At 40.7% G+C, this 27,672-nt stretch overlaps 1 long non-coding RNA gene across 2 annotated transcripts in view; it reads left to right on the forward strand.

Annotated features, from left to right (window-relative positions):
* The window catches only part of LOC147371755 (uncharacterized), a 64,085-nt gene extending 38,823 nt beyond the window's left edge, over positions 1 to 25,262 (forward strand). The window contains exon 2 of one of the 2 annotated variants that reach the window (XR_015163738.1): positions 25,024 to 25,262. This is a non-coding gene — a long non-coding RNA (uncharacterized LOC147371755). Of the gene's footprint in view, positions 1 to 3,196; positions 3,724 to 25,023 lie in introns of those variants that run through there. The other variant, XR_015163739.1, reaches the window with a different exon arrangement.
* Positions 25,263 to 27,672: the final 2,410 nt, after the last annotated feature.

The raw sequence follows: 27,672 nt of genomic DNA on the forward strand, positions 1-27,672 counted from the left end.
ATTCCTATAGCTTATTTACTTAGTAACTGGTACTTATACCTCTTAATCTCCATTCACTTATTTCATTTCTCTCCCCTCTACTCTTCCCTCTAGTAACCATTGTTTGTTTTCTGTATCTGTAAGTCTGTTTCTGTTTTATTATATTTATTTGTTTTGTTTTTTAGATTCCAGATATAAGGGAACATATATGGTATGTGTCTCTATCTTAATTATTTAATTAAACATAATATCTTCCGGATCCATCCATGTTGACACAAATGACAAGATTTCATTCTTTTTTATGGCTAGGTAATATTCCATTGTGTTCTTTATCCATTCATCTGTTGCTGGGCACTTAGGTTGCTTCTGTATCTTGGCTATTATAAACAATGCTGCAATAAGCTTTGGAGCACATTTACATTTTCAAATCAGTGTTTTTATTTTCTTTGGATAAATGCCCAGGAGCAGAATTGTTAGATGCTATGGTAGTTCTATTTTTAATTTTTTTAGAAATCTCCATATTGTTTCAACAATGGCTTTACCAACTTACATCCCCACCAACAGTGTACTACAGTTCCCTTTTCTCCATATCTTTACCAATATTTGTCATTTGTCATCCTTTTGATGATAGCCACTCTGATCATTGTCAGGTGATATCTCATTGTGGTTTTTGGTTTGTATGTCTATAGTAATTAGCAATGTTGAACATCTTTTCATGTGCCTATTAGCCATCTGTATGTCTGCTTTAGAAAAATATCCATTCAGGTCTTCTGGCCACTTTTTGATTGGGTTGTTTGGGTTTTCATACTGAGTTATATGAGCTGTTTATATATGTTGGATATTAACCTCTTGTCAGTTACATCATTTGCAAAAAAAAAAATGTCTCCCCATCTGTAGGTTGTCTTTTCTACAGCCAAACCACCCTGAACATGCCTGGATCTCATCTATAGGTTCTTTTTGTTTTGTTGATGATTTCCTTTGCCGTGCAAAAGCTTGTAAGTTTACTGATGTCTCATTTGTTTATTTTTGCTTTTGTTTCCTGTCTGAGGAGACAGATTTAAAAAGATGTATATATGAAGACAAATACTGAAGAGCATATTGCCCATGTTTTCTTCTAGGAATTTCATGGTTGTAGATCTTACATTCAAATCTTTAATCCGTTTTGAGCTTATATTTGCATATGGTATGATTGCAGTGTATATTGTAATATTGTAGTGTCATTTTTTACACGTAGTAACAGCTGCCCAATTTTCCATTCACCCCTTATTTAAGAGAGACTGTCTTTTTCCCATTGTATGGACTTGCCTCCTTTGTCATAGATTAATTAACCTTGTAAGTATGGATTTATTTTTGTGTTTTGTTCTGTTCCATTGATTTTATGTGTCTGCTTTTGTGATGGTACAATATTATTTTGATTACTATAGCTTTGTAGTATAGTTTGAAGTCAAGGGGCATAATAACTCCAGCTTTCTTCTTTCTCAAGACTGCTTTGGCTATTCAAGATTCTTTGTGGTTGCATACAAATTTGGGGATTCATTTGTTCTAGTTCAGTGGAAAATGCCATGAGTATTTTGACATGGATTCCATTGAATCTGTAGATTTTTTTTTAATAATATCGATACTGCAACAATATTAATTTTTCCATGAACACATACTGTCTTTCAATTTATTTATATCATCTTCAATTTCTTTCATCAATATCTCATAGGGCTCAGAACACAGGTCTTTCATCTCCTGGGTTAAATTTATTCCTAGGTGCTTTATTCTTCTTGAATAGATTGTAAATGAGATTGTTTTCCTGAGTCCTTTCTGATAGTTCATTATTAGTGTATAGACATGCAACAGGTCTCCGCTTATTAGTTTTGTATCCTATAACATTACTAAATTTATTAGCCCTAATAGTTTTTTGGTAGAGCCTTTATGGTTTTCTATATATAGTATCATGTCGTTTGCAAATTAGTGATAGTTTTACTTCTTCCATTTCAATTTATGTCTTTTATTTCTTTTCTTGTCTGATTGCTGTGACTCTGACTTCTAATTCTATGTTAAATATAACTGATGAGACTAGGCATCCTAGTCTTGTTCCTGAATCTAGAGGAAAAGCTTCCAGCTTTTTATCATTGAGTATGTTAACTGAGATTTCTCATAAAAGAATCTTTGCTATATTGAGCTATGTTCCCTCTATACCAACTTTGTTGAGAGTTTTTATCATGAATCAGTGTTGAATCTTGTCAAATCCTTTTTCTGCATCTACTGTGATGGGATTTTTATCCTTCATTTTGTTTAATGTAGTATATCACTTTGATTGATTTGTGGAATTCCTAAATTTTCCTACTTTTCCCCCTTTTATCATTTTTGTATGATTTTAGAGCTGGAAATAATTTCTGAAAAATTTTAATAAACTATTAATTATTAATAAATATCACCTGTTTCTTTGTGTATTCTTTTAAGAATCTAATCTAAACATGCACATTCTTAGAGACTGTAAAACATAAGAATACTGCCAATTTTTTTTTAAGAATACCTCTTTAAAGTAATGTTTTAGGTCTTACAGCTATTTTATGTTATTCCAGGTCATGTAAGTATGACATGAAAATGACTAATGAAAAGGGGTAGGTCGGTAAACAATTCATCTGGCTCATCTATGGAACTCTAGTCAAGTGACCCTCTCTGTCATCATGGGGTAACTCATTTTTCCTGGCTGGGCAGCAGTCAGTTTCCATGTCTGTAATACAAAGACTGTGAGGATTCAGAAAAATTTGTCCTCAGCAGGGTACGTACTTGAAAAACTTTGCTCGAGAGAGCCCAGCACACAGTAGGTACTCAATGAATATTCAATAAGTATATCAAATTGGTAAAAGTACTGACCAGACTCACAGACATCTTTAGTAATTAAACTTCTAAACATTTTAACAGTGCCAAGATACAGTTTCAGAAAGTCACACTTACACTGAATTATACTTTTTCCACTGGATTCAAGGAAGAGTAGGAGGATGGAAACTAACTCTTAGATTATGAGTGTAAGGAAAAGAACCAGGAACGCCTTTAGAAGCATCAAATCCAAAACAACTGGGTTATGCCAAAAAGTTGGTTTGAGTTTTTCCCTAAGATCTTATGGAAAAACCCAAACGAATTTTGTGGCCATCCCAATACTTCTTTTAATGTAATCGTAGAGTTTGGGCTTGTTTAAATGACAATTTCTTTTAATATTCCACAGTTGGATACTGAATGAACAAAGTCTGGCTTCTCCTCAGAGTGAAACAGATTGCTCCCAGCCAGTGAACTCAGCCTACTTTCTCCTCGTGTAATTTTAGACTGCACAGGAAGCACTCAAGACTAAAGAAGCTGGAATGTGCCCTTTTACCTGCAATGGTACTGGCAACGCTGGCATGTGCCACCAATGACGTGGAACAGAGCTGACAGGCACGCTTTGCTCAGCAAAACTTCTTTTCATTTGACCTGATATCTATCCCTGTAGCTGTGCAATGTCCTACAATTACTTCTGACATCACTGATTTTAAACAAGGCATAACATACTGTATTATCTACTCCTCTTAAGAGGAATTGTAAAAATGCTACCATAGTTTTGTTATCCCTGACTGAAGATGCAAACCCATGAATGAACTGGCAGTCCAGCAGGATTATCCTCACCATAGGTAGCTACATCATCCTCCGTACATCAATTTGAGGTCTCCCTGTGTGCGGTGTCTCATTATGAGAACCTGAGTAAAATGTCTAAACCATTCTGATGTCTGGTCACGTAACATTAAGCAATTTACCAACATTCTGGTCTCTAATAGGTAACAGTGCGGCACAACTGCGCTTTGAAAGTCTCTCACACTCAACCATTAAATAACTATTGGAGAACTTTGGAGCCAGTTCATAGAAAATGTTAGGTAATACCTGCTTCCTTCACAGTTACAAACCGACAGAAGATGACATCATCTTTCTTTCCTCTCATTTATTTATATGAATCAGAATCAGGCTTTTAATTCACACCAGGTAATAAGTATTCAAAAGCACCTACAGACATTCTGTATATATTAATCGAAAACATAAATTTATTCATTACCCTAAAATTCCCCTGATAGGGTTCTCAGGTAACAATCTGTGAGCTTCCTTTAAAGGCAAGTCTTATAATGCCTCTCCCCAATCTAAAATCCTTCAATAGGTTCCCACTGCTCTAAAATACAGTGCTGACCCTCAAAGAGGGTCTAAAAATGACGAGACCCTTACTGCTTTCTCTTACCTTATGCCTCGCCCTATTGTCAAACTATGGTATGCTTTTACTTTCTGAAAAATTCATTAAAGAAAATTTATGTTTTCCTAGTTTTCAGATAACAGCTAGCTTTTGTAATAATAGGAGATGGATATTTTTATGTTATTGTACATAAAAAGCATCTTTATCAAGCTTATCAATCCATAATCAATCAATCATTTTGTTGCAAGGGACATGAATATGATGAACAGGCATACATTTTAAGCTACTAGATGATTTTATGAGATAATGGCTACAATTTTTTTGAGTGTTTAATATGTGCCAGTCATATATACGTACTTCACGTATATTAAATCTCATCTAACTCTCCCATAAGCCCTTTGTGGTAGGTAACATACATTTCCACCCTAGAGTTGAGATTACTGGGTGCTGGAACTGAATTTACTCACTTAATTTCCATTCACTCTCACAGGTTGCAAAGACAAAAACTAAATTTCCCATATTCCCTTGCAGCTAGGGTTCTGGAAGAAAATTCTGTCCCAAAAGGTTAATACAAACAAGTGAGACATGACAATATAGAATGCAAAGTGAGGCAGAAACCATTGTTTTTTATTCCTTCTTGACTACTTCTTCTAGCAAGCAAGTTAAGGCTCCTTGGCACCATGTTCCAGCATCCATTTTATAGATACATTGATGTTCAGAGACAGCAGCAAGTTATTGATCCTTGCAAAGCTTTGTTGCTGGTCTCAGAGGTAGTTTTGTACTTTTGCAGTCATTCCTGGACAACTTTAGAACAACTCAGAACCTATTTCTTCAACCCTTCTATTGCTTTTGTAAGTGCCTAATCCCCTGGCTTCCCTAGCTCAGTCAATAAAGAATCTGTCTGCAATGCAGAAGACTGGGGTTTGATCCCTGGGTCAGGAGGATCCCCTGGAGAAGGAAATGGCAACACATTCCAGTATTCTTGCCTGGAAAATCCCATGGACAGAGAAGCCTGGAGGGCTATAGTCCATGAGGTCGCAAGAGTGGGACACAACTTAGCAGCTAAACCACCAACCACCAATCCCCCTGTTGGGATTCGTAGGTGCTGCTAATGGAAGAGAACCTGCCTGCCAATACAGGGGAAGAGATGGGGTTCGATCCCTGGGTTGGGATGATCCCTTAGAGAAGGGCATGGCAGCCCACTTCAGTATTCTTGCCTGGAGAATCCCATGGACAGAGGAGTCTGGAAGGCTACAGTCCATAGCATTACACAGTCGGACACGACTGAAGTGACTTGACACGCACGGACTCAATCCCCTGTATTTAATCACTAACTGTTTAAAATACTTAAAGTGGTTTCTCTTTTCTTATATCTAATCTGAGAGTGTGCAAAAGCCCATGTGTTCATTAGATTACAGGTTAAGCTGAAACAAAGGCACTCAAAAAATAGTGTGGCTTAAATAAGAGCAAAGTTTATTTTTCTTCCACGTAATAGTACAGAAGTGGGTGATATCACACAGGTGGGATGGCTCTACTGTCATCAATATGCAACTCTTCTCTTTGGCCCAGAGAAGGTCCAATATGAGGCTATTTCAAAGCCATGGAAGGCAGTGTGAATAGAAAATACCCAATAATTTTCAAACACATACAAAACTCCTCACATACCATTGGTTAAAAATGAGTTGCAAAACAAACTTAATCCCAAAGAAAGCTGAGGGAATATAGTGACTAGATAGGCAACCATATATATCCTGCTAATACTTATGGGTGGGTTGGGGAGGGATGCAGGGGGAGAATTGGATGTTTTGTTAGAAAAAAAAAAAGAAAAAAATGGTTATTAGTATAACATCACTCTCTTCCACGGAGAAGGCAATGGCAACCCACTCCAGTACTCTTGCCTGGAAAATCCTATGGATGGAGGAGCCTGGTAGGCTTCAGTCCATGGGGTCGCCAAGAGTCGGACACAACTGAACAACTTCACCTTCTCTTTTCACTTTCATGCATTGGAGAAGGAAATGGCAACCCACTCCAGTGTTCTTGCCTGGAGAATCCCAGGGATGGCAGAGCCTGGTGGGCTTCCGTCTATGGGGTCGCACAGAGCTGGACACGACTGAAGTGACTTAGCAGCAGCAGCAGCACTGTCTTCCATGTCTACCCCTCAGTCCAATATCCATGTCTCCCCTTATTTCTGCAAATAGATCGCACAGTCTAAGTGGAATTCTAATCTACTGGCGTCCATGTGAAAGAAACAGTAGCCAAAGACCTCTCTGGTCACAGCTCTTGAGCCAAGATTCCTCTTTTTTTTTCTTTTACTAGCCTCTCTATTTATCCTTTCCCTCTTTGCTTCTATTTCATGTTGGCTACCTTTAGTGGCACCATTTGAAACAATTAAGAAGGCAGTGTCTTTTATCCAGTCTTTGTTTCGGGCTGATTTCCATTTTCTGGCCAATGAAAATACTTCACAGAAGGTCCACGAGAAAGACCTCCATCATCAAACTTCTCTACTGTTGTCTGGGGACACAGATCTTCCAACCTTGCATGGTCCAAACTTAAGCTGTAAGATATATAAGATTGCAATCCATAAATGAGAAAACCTCCCTCATCAGAGCTATATTCCCTTCTATCTCCACTTATTGACCAATAATTACCTGACTTTCCTTTCCTCTTATAATACATCATTAACAGTAGTGAGTGGTAATCAATATATACCTATATTCTTAATTGCTCTCCTTGAGCTAGAGGTCATGAGGCCCATGACCTGTCTTCCCAATTATAATAGGCAACTGTCTTAACAAATGATATGTCACAAAATAACAAGTGCTACCAATGTTCCTAAATGAAATACTGTGCCTATGTCACCTATTCCTGTTTTTTAAATGCTCACGTCCCATTTCTGGTACCAATTTCTATACTAATTGGATACATGCTTATTCATTCCTTTTAAGCAAATGTCACTGTTCAGTTATCTCAGATAGTTCCAAAATTATATGATTAGGGAACTGTTTGCATTTTAACCTAGGTTTGTAGTTCTCTTCTTGTTTGTTACACAATCTAATGCTTAAAAATATTGCACAGCAGTGTCTTTGAACGTTTTCAGTTGTACTGCCAGATCATCTTTACTTGTTTAATTTTCACCTTTAAATCTGCAATGTGTTAGTTATGTGTCTGCATGAAAAACCTAGCATAAGGTTTCATGGTCTCTGTGTGATGGCAGTTGATACAGTTTGTTAACTTTCATTCTTTTGGGATGTGAGGATTTTTTTGTTTGTTTGCTATAAAGATTTTAATAAAGATTTTAACAAAGATTTTTAATAAAGATTTCAATGATGACATCTGAAAAAATTTGGATTCATGCTAAGATCTTTTTTAAATTTAGAAAAAGAAATCCCAAAATACAATGTCTTCATAACGTAGAAGCTTGCTTCTCCTTCACCTACCAATGCAGGGCAAGCAGGAGGACTCTGCTGCCAATGTGTGACCTTCATCTCTGAGTGCCCTTTAGCTGTTCGAGTGTCACCCTCTCTCACCCAGCAGGAATTGTCTTTTAAAAGGAATATTCAGAAGGTATCACCTCACTTTTGCTGACTTCCCATTATCAAGAACTTAGTGTTGTAGCTGCAAAGGATGCTATGAATTATTCTCTCGACCTGAGTAGGTGTGTGTGTGCCTTGCAAATGCTCAGGAATCTCATCACTCAAAGAAGCAAAGGAAAAGGGACCCTAGGAGATAACTAGCACTCTCCACCACTGATTACAGCTGTTTGACTCCAGATCGCAAAGGCAAAACTACTTCCAAAACTCTTCCAATATCTAGAAAAAATGTTAAGTCTCTTATTCTTCCTCACTACTCTGATGGTCCATATTCTCTAGAATAAGAAAGTTGTCGCACTTTGTTTGCTATCTTGTTTCAACTTATTTACTCATTCATTTATTCTAGGAGCTGTGCTCATGTGCTCAGTCATGTCTGACTCTTCGTGACTCCACGGACTGTAGCCTGCCAGGCTCCTCTGTCCGTGGGATTCTCCAGACAAGAATACTGGTGTGGGTTGCCGTTTCCTCCTCCAGGGCATCGCCCTGACCCAGGGATCGAAACCATGTCTCCTGAGGCTCCTACATGGCAAGTGGATCCTTTACCTGCTAAGCCATTGGGGAAGCCCATTCTAGGAGCAATTATTTATCAAATACCTACTATATGGTGGAATTTAGTTAGACAATAGGAAGAAAAAGATAACTAAGACAGAATCATCTGGACTCTTTATTCAAGAGTTTCTATTTATTTAGAATAGAATATTTACTTAGAAAATTCACCATTCTCTTCTGAACATACCATAACACCAAAAATGTATTTAAAAATAATAAATTGAAGAGAAGGACACAAGAGAGTTTTATATTTTTCACTTTCTTTCCTCAATTTTGTATTACTTCCATCAATTGACCTAACTAAAAATTATACTTTAGTGTCAAATGAATCATTTAAAGCACAAAAGTCTTGCCAATAAGGACAAGATGCAACTCAATTGTACCTACAAGACTCTTTCTAATCAACTGCTATACTGACACCAGTTTTCATCATTAATATGAAACTGCAATATGCAAAAGACTTTTTTCCCTCCACTGAGCCCCCCATTTGGAATTCTACTTCTATCAGATCTAAGTCAACATCAAAATATTCCCTAAAAGAAGCCATACACAAATTAATACATACTACATTATTCCATTTATACTTAAAGTATAAAAACAGGAGAAAACTAACTTATGCTATCAGAAGTGAGGATAGGATGCCCACCTTGATGAGGGGCATGCAGGATGCTTCTAGAATGCTGATAATGTTCTGTTTCTGGATCAGGGTGGTGATCACATGGGTGCATTCTGTTTGTAAATCCCACCTAATATTCTATGTTGGTAGCAGTTTTTTCATATAATTCTGGTAGCAGTTTTCACATAATTTAGAAGGCATCTCAGAGAAGGCAATGGCAACCCACTCCAGTACTCTTGCCTGGAAAATCCCATGGATGGAGGAGCCTGGTAGGCTGCAGTCCATGGGGTCCCTAAGAGTAGGACACGACTGAGCGACTTCACTTTCACTTTTCACTTGCATGCATTGGAGAAGGAAATGGCAACCCACTCCATTTGTATGATTTTTTTAGATTCCACATATAAGTGATATATATTTGTCTTTCTCTGTCCTATTTATTTCACTGACTATGATAATCTCCAGTTTTCTTTTCTTTAAAAAGAAAAGTCCTGATAAAGCAGGCAAGCTTCGTTATACCATGCCCTTGCCGGGTATCATGTATGATATGGGGGCATGGTCCCCGAGGAAACAGCTCAAAGATGCAGAGGATAAAAACTCTGGGGTGAGTGAGATGCTATCTACACACGGTGTTCTCAGCAAGCCTAGAAATATTTCAAATGTTGTTCCAGCCCAGATGATGATTGTTTTAGAACAAGTCTCCTGTCTAGGCCTGGCCCTTGATCTGCAGAATTCCTCCAAAGACATTGAGACCAGCAGGCAGGAATATATCATCTTCTAGGGGGGACACCAAAAGTCCTGGAGGTTGCCATGACTCTCAGGTTATTAGAGTTCACTTGAGTACTTCTAAAAATACAATGGGATAGCCTTCCCAATCTTTCTTTTAAAGCTAGACCATCAATGAATAGGCAAGAAACAGCTATTATAAGACAGCTTTGAGAAAAATGTACAATATTTTTTACAAGTCATTAACTTGTCATTTTTCTATGCAGAAACTCCAGTTTTTAACCCTAAATTCTACCATAAACTGAATGCTGAGGTATGGGGTTAACATTAAGTATAATAGGACTAGTTTCTAAATCAGATGTTAATGAGCCTATTTGCTCCTGTAATTGTAAACATAGGGGAATGTTCCCAATAAAGCCATGCTCCTGAGCCTCTCTACAGTCCCACCCCCAACCCCTCCCCACCCCGCAACAGAGTGCATGGATAATGTCTCCTGCAAACTGCTTAGTTCCACAGCACTTTCTAGTGTTCCAGGTATCATTTGTTAAACATATTTTTAGAATCTATTCCGCCCGAGGTCAGAAGTTACAGATAAAGCAGAGCAAGTCAGAACTGACCGCCAAAATGGATGTGGCCTGGAGCCCTGGGTTTCCCAATGGGAGGGAATTAGAGGAGCCTGTGGAGGCTTATTGGAGGCCATCGCATGTTTTCTGAAAGTTTCATCCAAGATGAGACTTGAAAGGCAGTAAGAATTTTCCAAATGAAGGAAGAGCATGCGGGGGCGAGGAGCAGTGTTGGGGAACGGGAGAGAACAGGAGAAACAACATCTCTGGCAACGGAGGTGGAAGAGGCCCAGCTTGAGTTTAGGCAGGGGCCCACACGGGCCTTCACCTTGACCTGGGTGCCCAGTGTGAGGGCAGGCAGTGACCATCTGCAGGCGACAGCCATGCTGTGACATTAAAGATGCTGATAGGAAGTGCTCTGAGGCTCCTGAACTGTATGACCCAGACTCTGCCCCACCTTCCTGGCCACTTCTCACCCAGAAACCGGAAGCAGAATTCTACTCAGTACTCTGTAACTCTTATCAGCCTGTGTAGTCTGCACATTTATGTGGGGTCCCTGCAGAGGAAGGGGGCAGGGGGAGAGCAGGGCTCTCCCGCCTGTTGTCTGCAAGCCTGCGTGTGGAAAGCATGCATCACAAGGTGAGCAGTTTGGGAGAGGTCCTGTGAACAGTCACAGCAAACCTGGAACCGGCGCTGCTCTAAGCCTTTTACACATTTGGGGATTTTCTCTTTTAATTCTTATAGCCCCTATGAGCCTGCCTATGTGTTTTTTTCTGTAGTTTCCCCCCCACTATGATTCCTGTTCTACAGATGAGGGAAACTGAAGCACAGAGTGGCTGAGTAATTTGTCTGAGGTCACACAGCTAGTTCCTAAAGAGAAGCCCTGGAACACAGACGGCCCAGCTCCAGCCTGAGTTCTTAGGCCCTGACTTCCGTGGCCCTTACTCCAGCACAAGGGAGAGCACCACAAGCCCCCCATTCCTCCAGGAGCTGGGGCATGGAATAAACACCGACTGAGAGCACAGAGCGGAGAGGCAATGGCACCCCACTCCAGTACTCTTGCCTGGAAAATCCCACGGACGGAGGAGCCTGGTGAGCTGCAGTCCATGGGGTCTCGAAGAGTCGGATACGACTGAGCGACTTCACTTTCACTTTTCACTTTCATGCATTGGAGAAGGAAATGGCAACCCACTCCAGTGTTCTTGCTTGGAGACTCCCAGGAACGAGGGAGCCTGGTGGGCTGCCCTCTATGGGGTCGCACAGAGTCGGACAGGACTGAGGCGACTTAGCAGCAGCAACAGAGAGTACAGGGGCTTGACTAGAAATAAGAATCACATGGGTGCAGCTCACAAAACAGACTTCAAAGAGGCCTAGTCCATAGCATGTATACAAAACAGAACTGATTCTGCCTAGGAGAAATGGCTGCTTCATTTAAATTATCTCATTGCTGTCTCACCACTGGGTTAGGGAGATAGAATCTCCTCATCTGATTCAAGAGGAAACTGAGGTGAAGATGGTTGTGTAACCAGGTCCAGATGGTGAAGCCGAGTTCTTTTCCTATTCAGTGAAGCCTCCTCAAAATTCAGAGCTTTGTCCTCACTCCTAAAAGTTGGCATCCATTTCAAGTAACTTCTCTTTGACGTAGAGAGTAAGGGGAAGTGTTTTCATTCAGGCAGTTAGCAGATTCGCTTCCTAAACTCTGCAACAGGAAGCTGATGCAAACACACCAAAACATCCTGCTCACGGCAGCCTGGCTGTTTAGAGAGACCTCTAGCTCCAGACTATTCCATCTGAGGCTGACAGGGACTCTGCTGAGGGCGCTGTAAGTAAAGCAGTGCCATGTTGGAGTTCTAGATCCCACTTGGCCAGAAGAGAAGGCATTTGAAGAACACTGCAAGTCAGGAGGGGATAAAGGAAACAGTGTAAGGAGGAGGGAGGTGTGGGTGGAGGTTGGTTATGGATCAGACATCACAGCACAATCCAAGCTTTGATCCTCCCATCAGGATCTTCCTTCAACAGTAAAGGCTGCCCAGCCCATGCTGGTCAACCCAACTTCTGCTTGGGCTGCAAAGTATCTTCCTGGAAAGGAAAAAAAAACTGTTGAGCCAGGGCTTATAGCCAAGATTTCAGGAGAGGAAGCTACATTTTAGCTCTGAAGTACAAGACACATTGCTTCGAAGAACAGGGAGAAAAATGAGAAGTATAACTTTGTTTTTAAGCATAGAAGTAAAACTTTGTTCCAGTTCTATAATAACAGCTTCCTTCCTCCCTCCTTCAATTCCCCAACCCTGTGAGACAGGACAATTGTACTAATGAAATCCGCAGTTGCAGAACCTGAAGATCAGTTTATATTGGGTTTTACTCTTTGGGGAAGATAAAAGGGGCAAGGTGTTAGACTTTCCAATGAGTAGAAAAAAAAGAAAACAAAGAGGCAAACACAAATAACCTAGCATTTGGGTATCAAGGGCAGCAATGATTCAAGTAAGAGTATAGCAAAGGAACTGTGTGGCTGAGTCAGAACCATGGTGACTTGCGTGAAAAACAAAGGGAAGTGAGTTCTGTCCCTTCTGGCCAAGACGTGCAGGCAGCATGCCTGAAGCCTGGGGGCAGCCTGCTTTCCCTTGGGGCTGCTTGAGGGATTAAGTAAATATAAACCTCTTCAAATAACCCAAGATGTGAGAAATTGAAAGCATAGCAAGCTGGAGTAGTCATCAGAGGATATATTTAGGAGAGCTTATTGTGCAAGCTAGAATTACAGAACAACAAGATGCAGTCAATTAAAAGTATTAAAGGGTGAAGTTTCTATGATTGGGAGAGAGTTGCCATCTATGACAAAGCGCCAGAAGGGACCACCGTTCTCCAAAGATCAGGCAATCATTTTAATAAACTGGCTCATTCTCCCTTGCCCCAACAGCCAGTTTCTACATCAAGACTAGTTCAAGATTTCAACAAAAGGAAGTGGTTTACAAAAGAATCAGCAGGAACACAGAAATGTTTAATTAAAAAAAAAAAAATGACCACACAAAGAAAAACTTGCTCTGTATACCATTTAGGTTACACACGTTTTTTTAAGTAGCATAGAGTAGGAACTTTAAAAACAGACACTGCTACAAAATCTCACTATATTCACAGAATTCTGTATAGCCCTTTCAGTTCAGTTCAGTCGCTCAGTCGTGTCCGACTCTTTGTAACCCCATGAATCACAGCACGCCAGGCCTCCCTGTCCATCACCAACTCCCAGAGTTCACTCAGACTCACGTCCATCGAGTCAGTGATGCCATCCAGCCATCTCATCCTCTGTTGTCCCCTTCTCCTCCTGCCCCTAATCCCTCCCAGCATCAGAGTCTTTTCCAATGAGTCAACTCTTCGCATGAGGTGGCCAAAGTACTGGAGTTTCAGCTTTACCATCAGTCCTTCCAAAGAAATCCCAGGGCTGATCTCCTTTAGAACAGACTGGTTGGATCTCCTTGCAGTCCAAGGGACTCTCAAGAGTCTTCTCCAACACCACAGTTCAAAAGCATCAATTCTTCAGCGCTCAGCCTTCTTCACAGTCCGACTCTCACATCCATACATGACCACAAGAAAAACCATAGCCTTGACTAGACGGACCTTTGTTGGCAAAGTAATGTCTCTGGTTTTGAATATGCTATCTAGGTTGGTCATAACTTTCCTTCCAAGGAGTAAGCGTCTTTTAATTTCATGGCTGCAGTCACCATCTGCAGTGATTTTGGAGCCCAGAAAAATAAAGTGTGACACTGTTTCCACTGTTTCCCCATCTATTTCCCATGAAGTGATGGGACCAGATGCCATGATCTTCGTTTTCTGAATGTTGAGCTTTAAGCCAACTTTTTCAGTCTCCTCTTTCACTTTCATCAAGAGGCTTTTGAGTTCCTCTTCACTTTCTGCCATAAAGGTGGTGTCATCTGCATATCTGAGGTTATTGATATTTCTCCCGGCAATCTTGATTCCAGCCTGTACTTCTTCCAGCCCAGCATTTCTCATGATGTCCTCTGCATATAACTTAAATAAGCAGGGTGACAACATACAGCCTTGACACACTCCTTTTCCTTTAGGTACTGTCATATCCCTTGCCTTGGTGGAGCCTCTTAATTCCCTACTTAGGTAGAGCAAGAATTATGGTCATTTTACAGATGAAGAAACTCTAGCTCTGGAAGGTTAAATATATTCATGTGATCACACAGCTAACAGGGCAGGACTGAGATATGAACCTGTCTGCATCACGCTTTTTTTCCATAGGTTCCTCAAAAAATAAAATCTGCAATCAGCTAATACGTCGTCAGTGTTTATCATGTGCCAGACACATGCTAAATTATTTATATTTATTATTCATTTAATCCTCAACCACTCTCCTCAGTTGACCGATGAGGAAATAGAAGTGAAGTGAAACAACTTGCTCAAGGTCACGCAGCTTGTAGGTGGCAGATTCAAAGCCCCAAGAGGGGCCACATTTTAAAGTGGTCATGTGGTGCGATTACACATAAATAATTATTCTATGGTCTTTTTTTTTTCATGCTTATTGAAATATTATCAATTTATGTGATTTTTCTGCTTTAATTTTCACAAAAACACTTTAAGATGTGCAATATTATTCTTCTGGATCCAACATTTAAAAAGCTCTGTATCTTTTAAAACGTTACTGAAGCTGAGGGACTTTGCCTATGTTTCATCCTCTCTAAAATGAGAATGTGAATAGTTATCATTAAGATTAAACTAGTTTATTCATGGAAAACACTTGTAATTAGCACCAAGTGGTGCCCATGGCAGGCTTCTGCTTGTATAAACTATTTGCATTATTGCCCATGGGCTGCCTTCCCCAGTATGGCTAAGAACTTGAGTTGTAGAAATCCACTTACTACCATTAAGGCAGATGCATATGTCTCACCAGCATTCAGGATGTGCTTTAAAACAAATTGGAATAAATGATCAAAAGTTCAAACAAGAAAGTGAATGACTGATAACAAAATTACAAAGTTCAAAACGATCTGCAGGACCTGGAAATAAACGCCTCCAAAGAGGAGTAAAATGGAAACCACATATTTTTTTTTTAACTTTCCAAGAAATACATTTCACTTAATCCACTGTGAACCACATTTCTGTTAAAATGAAATGATTATTTTCCAAAAATAAGTAGTATGAAGTCACATAAAAAGCTAATAAAGTCCACGTCCAACTATAAGAGAGCTTTATTGAGATCTCACTTAAAATTGAGGAAGGAAATCCGTGGTCAGGTTTTTATTTCATCTTTAATTTCCCACGGTTTTCAAAGAGCCATATTACAACTCTCTCTCAAACATTTGCAAGGAAGTACTGTGATTGTGAAAATAGATACTCCGAATACCTAAGCTAAATATTGACATTCTGTCTTTTTTAGTTAAACAATTGACTTTGTTCTTTAGCATTTAGGTCAAAATATTTAAATGCTGTAAAACATCAATAACAAGAGGATATGGTTTTTCACCAGATAGTCTAAACTTACTGGTTTTAGCAAAAGCTTCACAAGAAGGAATTGGGCACTTAAAAAAATGTTAACTTGCATACACCCTGGAAATAAGGAAAAAAGGGTGGGGGAGGTGTCAGTCATTTATTCTTTTTGGCACAACACCACATTTCTTCACTTCGTTATCTTTATGTAGTTAAGACTTGCTGAGCATTTACACCTACCTACATCATTGCAACAATAGCTTCAATTTTCTGACTTTACATAGGATTTACTTCAAAGTAGTTCTTGGATTGACATGCTTTGGTTTATTTATTTTCAGAGCATGTCTGTCTATAATAGGTATGGGACTAGCATCTTATGTTTATCCTACAAAATTAAAACTGGAGGTACTAGGGGATGAAGGGACCTGCCCCCAAAAGACCAACTATTATTAGGAAACTTGCGTTATAACTCACATCTTCTTTAATATAGTAGGGTGTTTTCCCACTGGATTATTTTTCCTTCACATAAGGGAGCAGCCAGGTTGACAACTGGGCAAGACAGGCTACCTGGGCAAATTCCAAGAACATTTTTGGAGGATAGGTTAATGTGACCCAGCAGTGGCTCTGAGGCTGGAAAGAAAACGTGAGGCTCAGAGAACTGTGTATGTTTAGTGATACTCAGTGAGCTACATATAACTACTGGTAACAAGACAGTCAAATCAAGCTGTGTAAGAGAAGTTGAGAAACAGAAGTGTTTTCTAACAAACTTCTTTCCTTGTTAGTTTCGTTTGAGACTTCCGCTCAGGCCCTGTGTTTCGTGTGTGCCTCGTGCCTGCCCAGCCCGAGTTCTCCTCTGTGTTATTGGAGCTGCTGTTGCAGGAGCTGGAAAGCCAGCTTCTGCAGCCGCCAGCTTGGGGCAAGAGGTTTTATGCGAGGAGACTACAGAGCGGAATGTCTGACTGCACCAAACCAGTCACATTGATGACACTGGAATGGCACGTTCTTCAAGAAGGAAGCCATTCAGGCACCCTTTGCTGCAAAAGCCACAAGGAAACATTTGGATTCCCCAGTCATTTCTCTCAAACCTGACTGGAGCTGCCAGGACTGAGTCACTTTCTTTCCACTGTGGCTCACATTACAGGTGGCAGGTTCCACCTGTTTCAATATTTGAATGATGACAAAAGTGACCCTTGAGGGCTGAGTGACGTGGGCAGCTGAGCAGGCTTCCACACCAATTGTGGGAGAAACCAAGATAACCTGCCCTCTATAAAAGGGATTACAAAGACAAATAAGGCCAAAAGAGGGTGTTCCGAGAGGCTCTTTTGTCTAAAGCTCTTTCTGAGGGTTAACAAGTATTGGAGGGATCAGTTTAAACAGTAGCAGGAGAGGGCATAAGCTTAAGTTACAGCAGAGAGAATGAAGGTCAGATATATTAAGGACCTTCTGAACACGAGAAAGCTAACACGGGAGGAGAAAGAATAGACCACGCAGATCTCTCAAGTAAGATCTGTCACAAGTCTTTCTCAAACTAGGATTTTCGACAAGGAGATAGGTTTCTGCCCAGTGAGGCACCTTGAGAAGAAAAGATTCAAAATCTTTCCTTGCGATTTTGAAACACTCTTCCCCTGAATCCCTCTATGCTTGCTCTCCAGTGCAAACCCCACCATTGTCTGTTTTGTGTGCTAATTGCTATAGTACTGAATATAATGCCAGGAACAGATTTCTCACAGCTCTGCTCTTCACCGCATTCACCTTCTCCAAAGCACTACCCCTTTCCAACCATCTCTCATGAGAGAATGAAGTGATTAATTAATAATGATTTAAGCAATGAGGAGAATTTCACCAGTTCTCCTCCATCTTAATCTTGCCAATGCAAGAAGTGGCAGCCAGCTTTCACAGAAACAGGGGACAAGGTTAAGGGGTGGAAAAGTAAACAAGCACTTTAAAGAGAAGCTCAAAAGATCAGGGGGTTTTGTTTTGCTTTTGCCACTCAATGTTCTGTGCAGCTTTGTGTTCGTAACTCCACTGCTCTCTGCCTGCTTCCCTCATAAAACCTGCCCATGTCTTCTCCTGATGCTATCTAAATAACAAAGAATCCAGCAATCAATATATAGTCTTTCTTCCTCTTGTATCTGGTCACTCACACTAAAGGTTTCTGGAAGATATAAATTTCCATCATCAGAATCTCAGAAAATGACCATGAGTTGGACAAAGCTGGCCCTTTTAGTTCAGTTCAGTCGCTCAGTCATGTCCAACTCTTTGCGACCCCATGAATCGCAGCACGCCAGGCCTCCCTGTCCATCACCAACTCCCGGAGTTCACTCAGAGTCAGTAATGCCATCCAGCCATCTCATCCTCTGTCGTCCCCTTCTCCTCCTGCCCCCAGTCCCTCCCAGCGTCAGAGTCTTTTCCAATGAGTCAACTCTTCGCTTGAGGTAGCCAAAGTACTGGAGTTTCAGCTTTAGCATCAGTCCTTCCAATGAACACCCAGGACTGATCTCATTTAGAATGGACTGGTTAGATTTCCTTGCAGTCCAAGGGACTCTTGAGAGTCTTCTCCAACACCACAGTTCAAAAGCATCAATTCTTTGGCGCTCAGCCTTCTTCACAGTCCAACTCTCACATCCATATATGACTACTGGAAAAACCATAGCCTTGACTAGATGGACCTTTGTTGGCAAAATAATGTCTCTGCTTTTGAATATGCTATCTAGGTTGGTCATAACTTTCCTTCCCATGAGTAAGCATCTTTTAATTTCATGGCTGCAATCACCATCTGCAGTGATTTTGGAACCCAAAAAAATAAAGTCTGACACTGTTTACCAGTGCTTATATGATGTGAATATTTATATCTCTCTGAAGTCTATAGTTTATCACTAAAAGAATTTATAGAACAAGAATAATTTTGTGATTAAAGATTATTTTAATTTAGAAATTGTTAGTGAATTCAATTATAATAAAGATGTGGGGATGATTGTATTTCATGCCTGAAAAATTAATATATATTTAATGCCTTTCTTTAACTGCTGCTAGCACTGATATTTTCAGGATTAAAACATCTGTAGTTAAACCATAACAACTCAGCATTTCCCACTGAGGAAGATGCTATGGCTGGGTTTTCATTAGATGATGTTTATCGATTTTTTTATTAAAGAAGATCATGGGATCCGGTCCCGTCACTTCATGGCAAATAAATGGGGAAACAATGGAAGCAGTGACAGACTTTATTTTCTTGGGCTCCAAAATCACTGCAATTGTGACTGCAGCCACAAAATTAAAAGACACTTGCTCCTGGGAAGAAAAGCTATGACCAACCTAGGCAGCATATTAATTAGCAGAGACATTACTTTGCCCACAAAAGTCCGTATAGTCAAAACTATGGTTTTTCCAGTAGTCATGTATGGATGTGAGAGTTGGACCATAAAGAGGCTGAGCACCGAAGAATTGATGTTTTTGAACTGTGGTGTTGGAGAAGACTTTTGAGAGTCCCTTGGGCTGCAAGGAGATCAAACTAGTCAATCCTAAAGGAAATCAATCTCGAATATTCATTAGAAGGACTAATGCTGAAGCTGAAGCTCCAATACTTTGATCACCTGATGCGAACAGCTGACTCATTAGAAAAGACCCTGATGCTGGGAAAGATTGAGAGCAGGAGGAGAAGGGGATGACAGAGGATGAGATGGTTGGATAGCATCACTGACTCAATGGACATGAGTTTGAGCAAGCTCCGGGAGATGGTGAAGGACAAGGAAGCCTGGCGTGCTGCAGTCCATAGGGTCACAAAGAGTCAGACACGACTGAGCGACTGAACAACAGTGGACTTTTTATAATCATTAAGCCTCATCACATAACTAGCTTTTCATCTTCTACGAAACTTTAAGGATCAAAACAAATATATTAAGCAAGAAAGGATGGATGTGTTGCTGTATCTCCTCATCAAATGGGAAAAATAGCATAGGAAAACAGCCAAGTTTACCAAAAATCACAAATACAGATCATCGAGATAAAAAGAGAGAGCAAAATTCCTGAATCCCAGGCAAGGACAGGTGACTCTGTCTCTTACACGTGCCCAAAGTGATGTGCAGCTGACACAGTTTCTCCCTCAACCCCCTTGTGATTTACAGGTAACACCCAGGCCCACAGAGTTGAAGTTCCCTAGCTAGAAAGAGAGGCCTCTTTCCCACCTAGACACTGTTCTGTTCATCTCTTGTTCCATCCCAGAGCAACTGGAACAGACTGCCTCATTCCTTCAGCCAACATGTACTGAGAACCTAGCAGGCAAAGCCCAGGAGGAATGGCCGAATCTCATCTGCTAAAACACATTCCTCGCTCCCCTCAATGGAAAAAAAAAAGAGAGAGATGAAAAGTCAAAATGTACAGGGTCCTAGGTAAGGACAAGGTTTGGACGGGCTTTAAGGTTAGAAAGACCTGGATACATAATCTGACTACACTTTGCTAACGTGTAACCTTGAGCTTCTACATCCTCTTCTGTACAACTGTGAAAATTCCTCAGAGGTGGTTTATGAGGATTAAATGAGATAGCACTTTACTGCTACTGCTAAGTCACTTCAGTCGTGTCCGACTCTGTGCGACCCCATAGATGGCAGCCCACCAGGCTCCCCCATCCCTGGGATTCTCCAGGCAAGAACACTGGAGTGGGTTGCCATTTCCTTCTCCAATGCATGAAAGTGAAAAGTGAAAGTGAATTCGCTCAGTCGTGTCTGACTCTTAGCGACCCCATGGACTGTAGCCTACCAGGCTCTTCTGCCCATGGGATTTTCCAGGCAAGAGTACTGGAGTGGGGTGCCATTGCCTTAAAATAGTAATAATAACATAGTGTCTGGACATAGTAAGGGACTGAGTAAGTGTAAGCAGTCAGCACTACTACTGATTACATCAGGCTGGGAGTGAGAAAAGTATCAATACTTCTGCCGCTTTTTCTTTCTTCTCCCATCAGATGGCCTCAGGGCACACACCTCATGCCATCTGAACCACATCAATATGAGAGTTATGCGTAACTTACAGGTGGCCTTGCAAGGCCACTTTTACTGGACTCTGTCTGCAAGGTTTCCTAACTCTGTGTGTCTGTTTGTGTGTGTGTGTGTGTGTGTGACAGAGAGAGAGAGAGAGAGGCTTTCTCGCTAAACCATGGCTTTTAAATTCCTTAGAGTCTATGAGTCATCCACCTGTCCAAACTTGTACATCTTCTGCAAGTAAAACTTCAGAACCTTGCCTAATAAGTTTTTGGTTAATAGATACCAGATTAAGATGAGAATTACTAAACTGAAAAGCAAAAAGAAGTGTACTGAGAGTTTCCCCCAATACACCCTGTATGCATTGTCTCTGTAATTCCTTTAATCCATAACCATGCAAAGCACTCCATGAAAAGAGACACGGGATCCTCTGAGTTCCCCTGGAGGACTTAGGGTAAGTGCTGGTAAACACGAAGTGACAGGCATGGAGATGCCCAGGCAGTCGGGGCTATATAAAGACAGGCGCGTCAGTGTTCAGAAGGGCTAACATCTATAAGACACAGGGGTTAGCAGGATAACGGTCAAGAGTGAAGCAAGACAACACCTGTTTGGAAAGACTTCAAGGAAAAGAGTTCTGAAGGGCAGTGGGGTGACAGGCAGACGTCAGGGTTGACAAGAGGGAGCAGAGCAGAGATGGCAGGAGATAACAGAAAAAGTGACCGCTGGAGAGCAGAGAGCAGAAGTGAAGGGGTTTGCAAACTTCTCCAGGACCCCTTGACACCTGCATAGTCAGAGAGAACCAGAGAGTGGCGTATGGCAAATTAGAAGCATACAGAATTATGTTGTCCATTTTCCCCCTTCCCTGTTTGTTTGTATTACATGTGGAATACAGACAAATGGTATCTAACTTTCTACTTACACTTATCATAGTGGGAATGTGAATGCCCCAAACCCATAGTCATACAAACAACTTCAAAACCCCAAAAGTGAATTATTAGCCTCACATGGATCACTGAAAAGTGGGAGGAATGTTAGAACTTCTTTTAACTACAGAACTACTTATGATTTAAAGAAAAACAAACTTCCAGAAATGGTTTTGTTAACATGGCTTGCCATATATGATGGCAAGTTTTTAATGACTAGAAGGTTTACAGTTTTACTTTTTGAACAACAATATCTAATCCAGCAGTTCTGTGTAGTCAGTGGAGACTTTTATAAGAATACTCGTTGACTAAGCTGGTCATGCCCTTGACTCAGGTCATAAGACTCACAGGCATATTCCTTGCAAGAAACTTTGACTAGATCCTCCACGAAGGCCCTGTGGGCCATGTGGGTGACAATTTATATATTAATAGTAAAATAATATCTCCTTTAAGGAGCACATTCGAGGTGACAAACACTATTCTGGTGCCTTCCTCCTCATCATCTCCAATCCTTAATTAAGGAGTCCCACCCTGTAATAAAGCAGATGTCTTTAGAGATGAGAAAACAGGGGCTTCGAAGGAGAAACCGTGTTCCCAAGTTGCATAATTAATAAGTCACGGAAAGGAGACTACAGTCCAGCTCTCTTGAATTCCACAGCGAGGTTGGGGAAAGGAGAGGGCTGTCTTACCTAAGAATCAGATTACACGAAGAAATCTCTTAAACTTATGCTTTAAACTAAAAAAAGAAAAAGAAAACTATCTTTGTAGACCTGTAGATAGTTTTTCAAATAGAAAATTAAATGCCCAATAAATAAGCCCCAACAGTCACCACTGTAAGATTGGAACTAGACTCTGAACGGCAACCAAGAGCCCTTCCCCCACCCATCCCCTGAGGAAAGGAGGTCAGATTTCTCCAGGCACCCCAAGGCCTCCATCCCATCAGCCTGCCAGCAGTTCTGCTCTCCAGGTCTGACACCAGAGGTTGAAAATAATTGCAGTCTGAGCTCTCACCTCATTGCCACTGGCAGCTAAAATCAGTCTTATTAGTCAAGACAATCTCATAGGAAACAATCCATAATATCCTTGAGACATTTGCCTCTGAGAAAGATGGATTTGGTACAGTCGCCTCCGCGCCCACCCTGGCCCCCGCTCGGCTGGCAAAGGGAAGCGCCTGTGGGCGGAGAGGAGCCGCCAACCCCAACACCGGCCTGGCCTCCCGCTGGCTCCGCATCCTCGCCCCCAGGAGGGTGCCTGGCCAGCGCGCAGGAATAACAGCAGCCTCCACCGAGGCAGCAGCGGGGAAAAGCCAGTGTGTTCAAGTTGTTGTTTCTGGCTGGGTAAGCAAGTCTAGACCTCGGGAACTAGGAGGCCGCCTGGGTACTGGCAGAGGCCCGTGTGGAAACGGGGCTGCCTCTCCTGAGTCCTGCCTGACTTCCAAGGTGAAGCCCACTGCTCCTGCATTCCCCATCTTCTTACCTGAACCCCAGAAAAACCAGAAACCTTGGAAATTCACTGTGACCGACATGCCCCGGGGCCGGCATTTCTAGCGCAATTGGACAATGCTAGCCATCCTACACTCTTTAAGAAGGTGTAGGTGAAGGGGCTGGGTGAAGTGTCAAGCTGTGACATTGTGACTTTATACTGTGAGACAGGAGATGGCCAGGATATACAGTAGAGCCTAGACAAAACCAAAGTAATGCTGATCACAATAGGAAGAAATTAAAAATCTAGAAGAAAGGGGGGTTAATATTTAACACTGCATCCTTCGTAAAGAAGGCACAGCTTCTGAATTCACATCACTTGTATTTTGCAACACAGAAAATGTTTATCCAGCTGCAAATGTATTTGGAATGCATATTATTCTACAGTCCCTCTTTCCAAATTCTATTTTCAAAGCCCTTCTTCTATTACTTTTTTTTTGCTAGATCTTTTTAATATTGATAATCATCTTTTTGAATTTCTTCCTCTCTCCTAGTTTGAATCTCTAGGAAAAATAATAATAGTAGTTATAAAGTCAGATATAAAGGAAAGAATCAAAAAGAAAGAAGGCTTTAGATCTGAATTCTGATTTCAGAATTCCCTTTTGAAGCATGATTTCTTTCTAAGCTGCATTTATGAACGAACACATGCTCCACAGTGGCTTAATGATCCCTTTCCTTAGGAAACATGCTGAATTTCAGGACCCACGCCCTTTCTCCTCCACTCGCATTGCTTTGGTTTAATCCCGCCTTTACTTTTTGCCTCTCAGAGAGATTGGCACCCACTGCTTTCCAGTGCTCCATGCTCACCCTGTCCATGCCACCCTACCCTACCGCTTTGATACCCAAGTAGCATCCTAAATTTTAAATCTCTTAGTGTTAGCCTTAAAACTTTTCACTGGCTATCCATGACCTAGAGCAGAGGTTCTTAATAGTTTGGGACATTTGATTAGAGTTTTGGTCACTCTTTGTCACTCTTTAAAAGCAAATCACTCAGGATAAATAATAAATCCTGAGTTAAGAATTTCTTCCTTGGCCTAGAGCAGAAGTCACTAAAGGGGTGTGTGTGTACCCTGGGGATACATTAGATGGTTCATGGTGGTACAGAGGAAACAATTATTAGCACTTTTATGTCCACAAACAAGGGGTGATGCTGCATCCTCATTCATTTCTTCATCTTCACCTACGGTCATGATTTGCATTCTACAGATTGTAAAATGCCATGGATGGTTAGGTTATGAAAACTGAGTCCTTCATAAAGGAGATTCTTTGCAATTCTTTTACATTAGATGAAAAATTTCACACCCATAGTTATTTTGTATCCAAATAATTAAAAAGAGTTATTCCACTGCAAGATGATTTGCATATTTTCCTTTTGCAAATGACAAGGATCCCAAGTTGTCAGACTTTTTCATGTGAGAACTAGTAGCTGCCAGAATTATGCAGATTTTTTCAGGAAAAGGAATATGCTTGGTCAATCTCTTTAAGGTAAAGATGGCCTTTTGATGGTGAATGAGAATGTAACTGCTTTTCTAAAATAGTTTGCTATTTTGAAAATGGGTGTGGTAGGCAGTCTCTGAGGTTGCCCCTCCCCTTTCCCATCCCCTCTTTCTGCTGTTCATGCTCTTGTGTAACCCCTTTCCCCTTGAGTGTGGGCTGGACCTCAAGACTCACTTCCAAGGAAGAGAATATAGGAAGGTCGAGTTCATGCTCAGTTGCTCTGTGGTGTCCAACTCTTTTGCAACCTTATGGACGATAGCCTACCAGGCTCCATGGGGTTTTCCAGGAAAGAATACTGGAACAGGTTGCCATTTCCTTCTCCAGGGGTCTTCCAAGCCCAGGGATTGAACCCACATCTCCTGTGTCTCCTGCATTGCAGGTGGATTCTTTACTGCTGAACCATTAGGGAAGCCCATAGCAAGGTTACCTCTGAGATTAAGTTACAAAAAGACTGTGATTTCTGTCTTATGCTTGCTCTCTTTACAGAAAAGCCAACTGGTAAGGAAGTACTCTCTCTGCAATAGCCATGAGGACTGTGAGGTCTGCCCACAGGCATGTGAGTGAACTTGGAAGCAGATTCGCCCCCAACCCAGCCTTGAGCTGCCTGGAGAACTGGCCACCACCCCAGTTGCAGCCTTGAGACAGAAGAACACAGCAAAACCACTCCTAGATTCCTGACCACAGATACCATGAGATAATAAATGTCTGCTGTTTTAAGCCACTAATTTTAGGGATACTTTGTTATACAGCAATAGATAACTCATGCAATTGGAGAAAATCGTATGAATGCATTTCATTAAATAAAAGAAGAAAAAAAACTCCCATCTGCACATTAAAAAAAAAAAATAGAAACAGAATTCGCTAGCCTATTTTTTTAATCCCAGATAAAATTATCAATGGATTTGAACCAACTGCTAAAAATACAGAAATGCAACACCTTCTAAAGAGTTTTCAATAATGAATGAATGATTGACACCAGAGAAAAGATGAAGTTGTTAATTAAACTTCAAGAAAAATCTGAATATAGTGCTCAGAGTAAATAGAGTCATGATTTGGTCAATCCTGCTAACAAACACTCCTGTTGAAATTCTCTTTGCATAGTATCTTGTTTTGATTAAAACTAGAAATTAAAATAAACTGAACTTAAAACCAGTCCTTCAAATTACCCTATCACAAGGTATCACACAAAAGTTTTCAAAAGTATATAACATTTTCAAACACATTGCTCATCCTAATATTTAATAATATTTTTGTGGGAGTAAAAATTTTAAATGTTGTCTATGCAGTCTTATCTCTGTGTATTTTGTAAGAGATACAATAAACTAGTATGATGTACATGTACATAAACAATTAAATATCAATATAAATTATTAAATAACTACCTAGTTGGAGAGGACAGGCTCAAGTTATTTTAACAATTGAAACAGTTTATATATCCCTGACCTTGAAGGTAAGTCCAAATGCTTTCCCTGAGTTTGTATAGCTTCCACCTATCTTTCTAGCCCTGTACTTAGAGCCACTTGCAATTCTCAAGACACTCTTGAGTAAGCTTAGAAGTGAATCCTCCCCCAGAAGCCTTTCTTCCAGCACCACCCCCACCTGGCCGCTATATCTACTAAGAGTTTCTACTCATATTTCAATGGTCAGCTTACTTGTCAGCTATTCCATGGCATTTCCTCTTCCCCTTCCCCTCCCTTCACCTCCCAAAATATACAGTACCTTTGTAATTCCTTTATTACAGGACTTACCGCACTGTGATATACTTCAAGGATTTATTTTTCATCTACCCTTATCAAACTAAGGGCGTCCTACAAAATTTTCTCGGTAGATGCATGTACAAATGAACTCAGTTTTCCAGATCATTTTCCTCCATGGTTCAAAGTCTAACAAGGTGAGAAGAGACTCTCCCTTCATCTTATCCTGGCCAGCTATCTGGAAACTTTGTCACCAAGATTCGGTTTAATAAACTTTTAAATATTTTTTCCAAAATATTTAAAAATTGATTTAAGGACCAGATCCAGCATTTGAGAGCAGCTTTCTTATAACACTGGGTAAGCCAGCATTGTCTGCCAGACTGCCTCAGGTTAAATCTACCTCTGCCACTTGGGCACATTAAATATCCTCATGGCACTCAATTTCCTCATCTAGTAAATGAGGAAACTAATCATTAATGCATATAGGTGTGGCACAGAGTAAAAGTTCAATAAGCGTTGGTTATTATCCTGTGCTTTTGATATTCAGCAAATGAGTAATAAGTGTTAACTAAGCTCCCAGAGTGGATCTCCTGTGTACCTACCCCGGTGAACAGACACATGCGTCCGCAGAGAGAGGCATCTTAAGGACAGGGCTGTGTCTACTTCTGTTTTCATTGTTGTAACCCCAGTGCCTGGCATAGAGTAGGAGCTCCATTCATGTTTATTGATTTATTTCAAAATTCCCCATACATTCCTGCCTTGTACAGATTTGAATTCGCATTGTGGTTCAGACCACCCTTTGGAAAGCATTCTCAGAGCAGCTATTGTCAGAAACAGGATGTGGGGAAACAGTTAACAAAGCTGATGTTTCAGGAAAAGCTGAGAAAGAGACATGGGAGGAAATTATGGTTCAAGAGGGTCCAAAAGTCTATCAGGAATGTAATGGGAAATGATTCACAAATGCAGTATTTACACACAAGTACAAAATGTTCCAGTGACTTCAAAAAGTAAAATGGCATATTTTAAAACAAAGAAACAACAACCTTGACAAATTCTAACACAGAATAAAAACTATTTAAAATTGAATCAGTGTTGTAGTCAGAATCCTTTCAGTTATAGGTGACTAATGCAAAGTTAACTGCTATAAGAAAGGAATTTTATGGGCTTGCATAAATAAGGGTAGAGGTTTCTCTCAGGGACATGTAAATTGTCGTCAGGTGGGTCTTTCATCTGTTTATTCCTTTATGTATACATCCACATGTCCATCTCTCTGACTTCCGATCTATCTCCCTAGCTTTTGATTGTCTCTTGCTCCAGGCAAGGGTTCTCCATTTGGCAGAGAGAAAGAGGGGCAAAGCCACCAACAGCTCCAAGCATACATCATCTCAGTTCATTAGCCAGAGATGGGAAGTTCCTCTTCCCTCCTAGGTCCATGTAGGGT

This window comes from Bos grunniens, chromosome 5, assembly GCF_055505025.1.
Source record: "Bos grunniens cultivar Pamir isolate PY7600 chromosome 5, Bosgru_T2T1.0, whole genome shotgun sequence".
Lineage (NCBI taxonomy): Eukaryota > Metazoa > Chordata > Mammalia > Artiodactyla > Bovidae > Bos > Bos grunniens.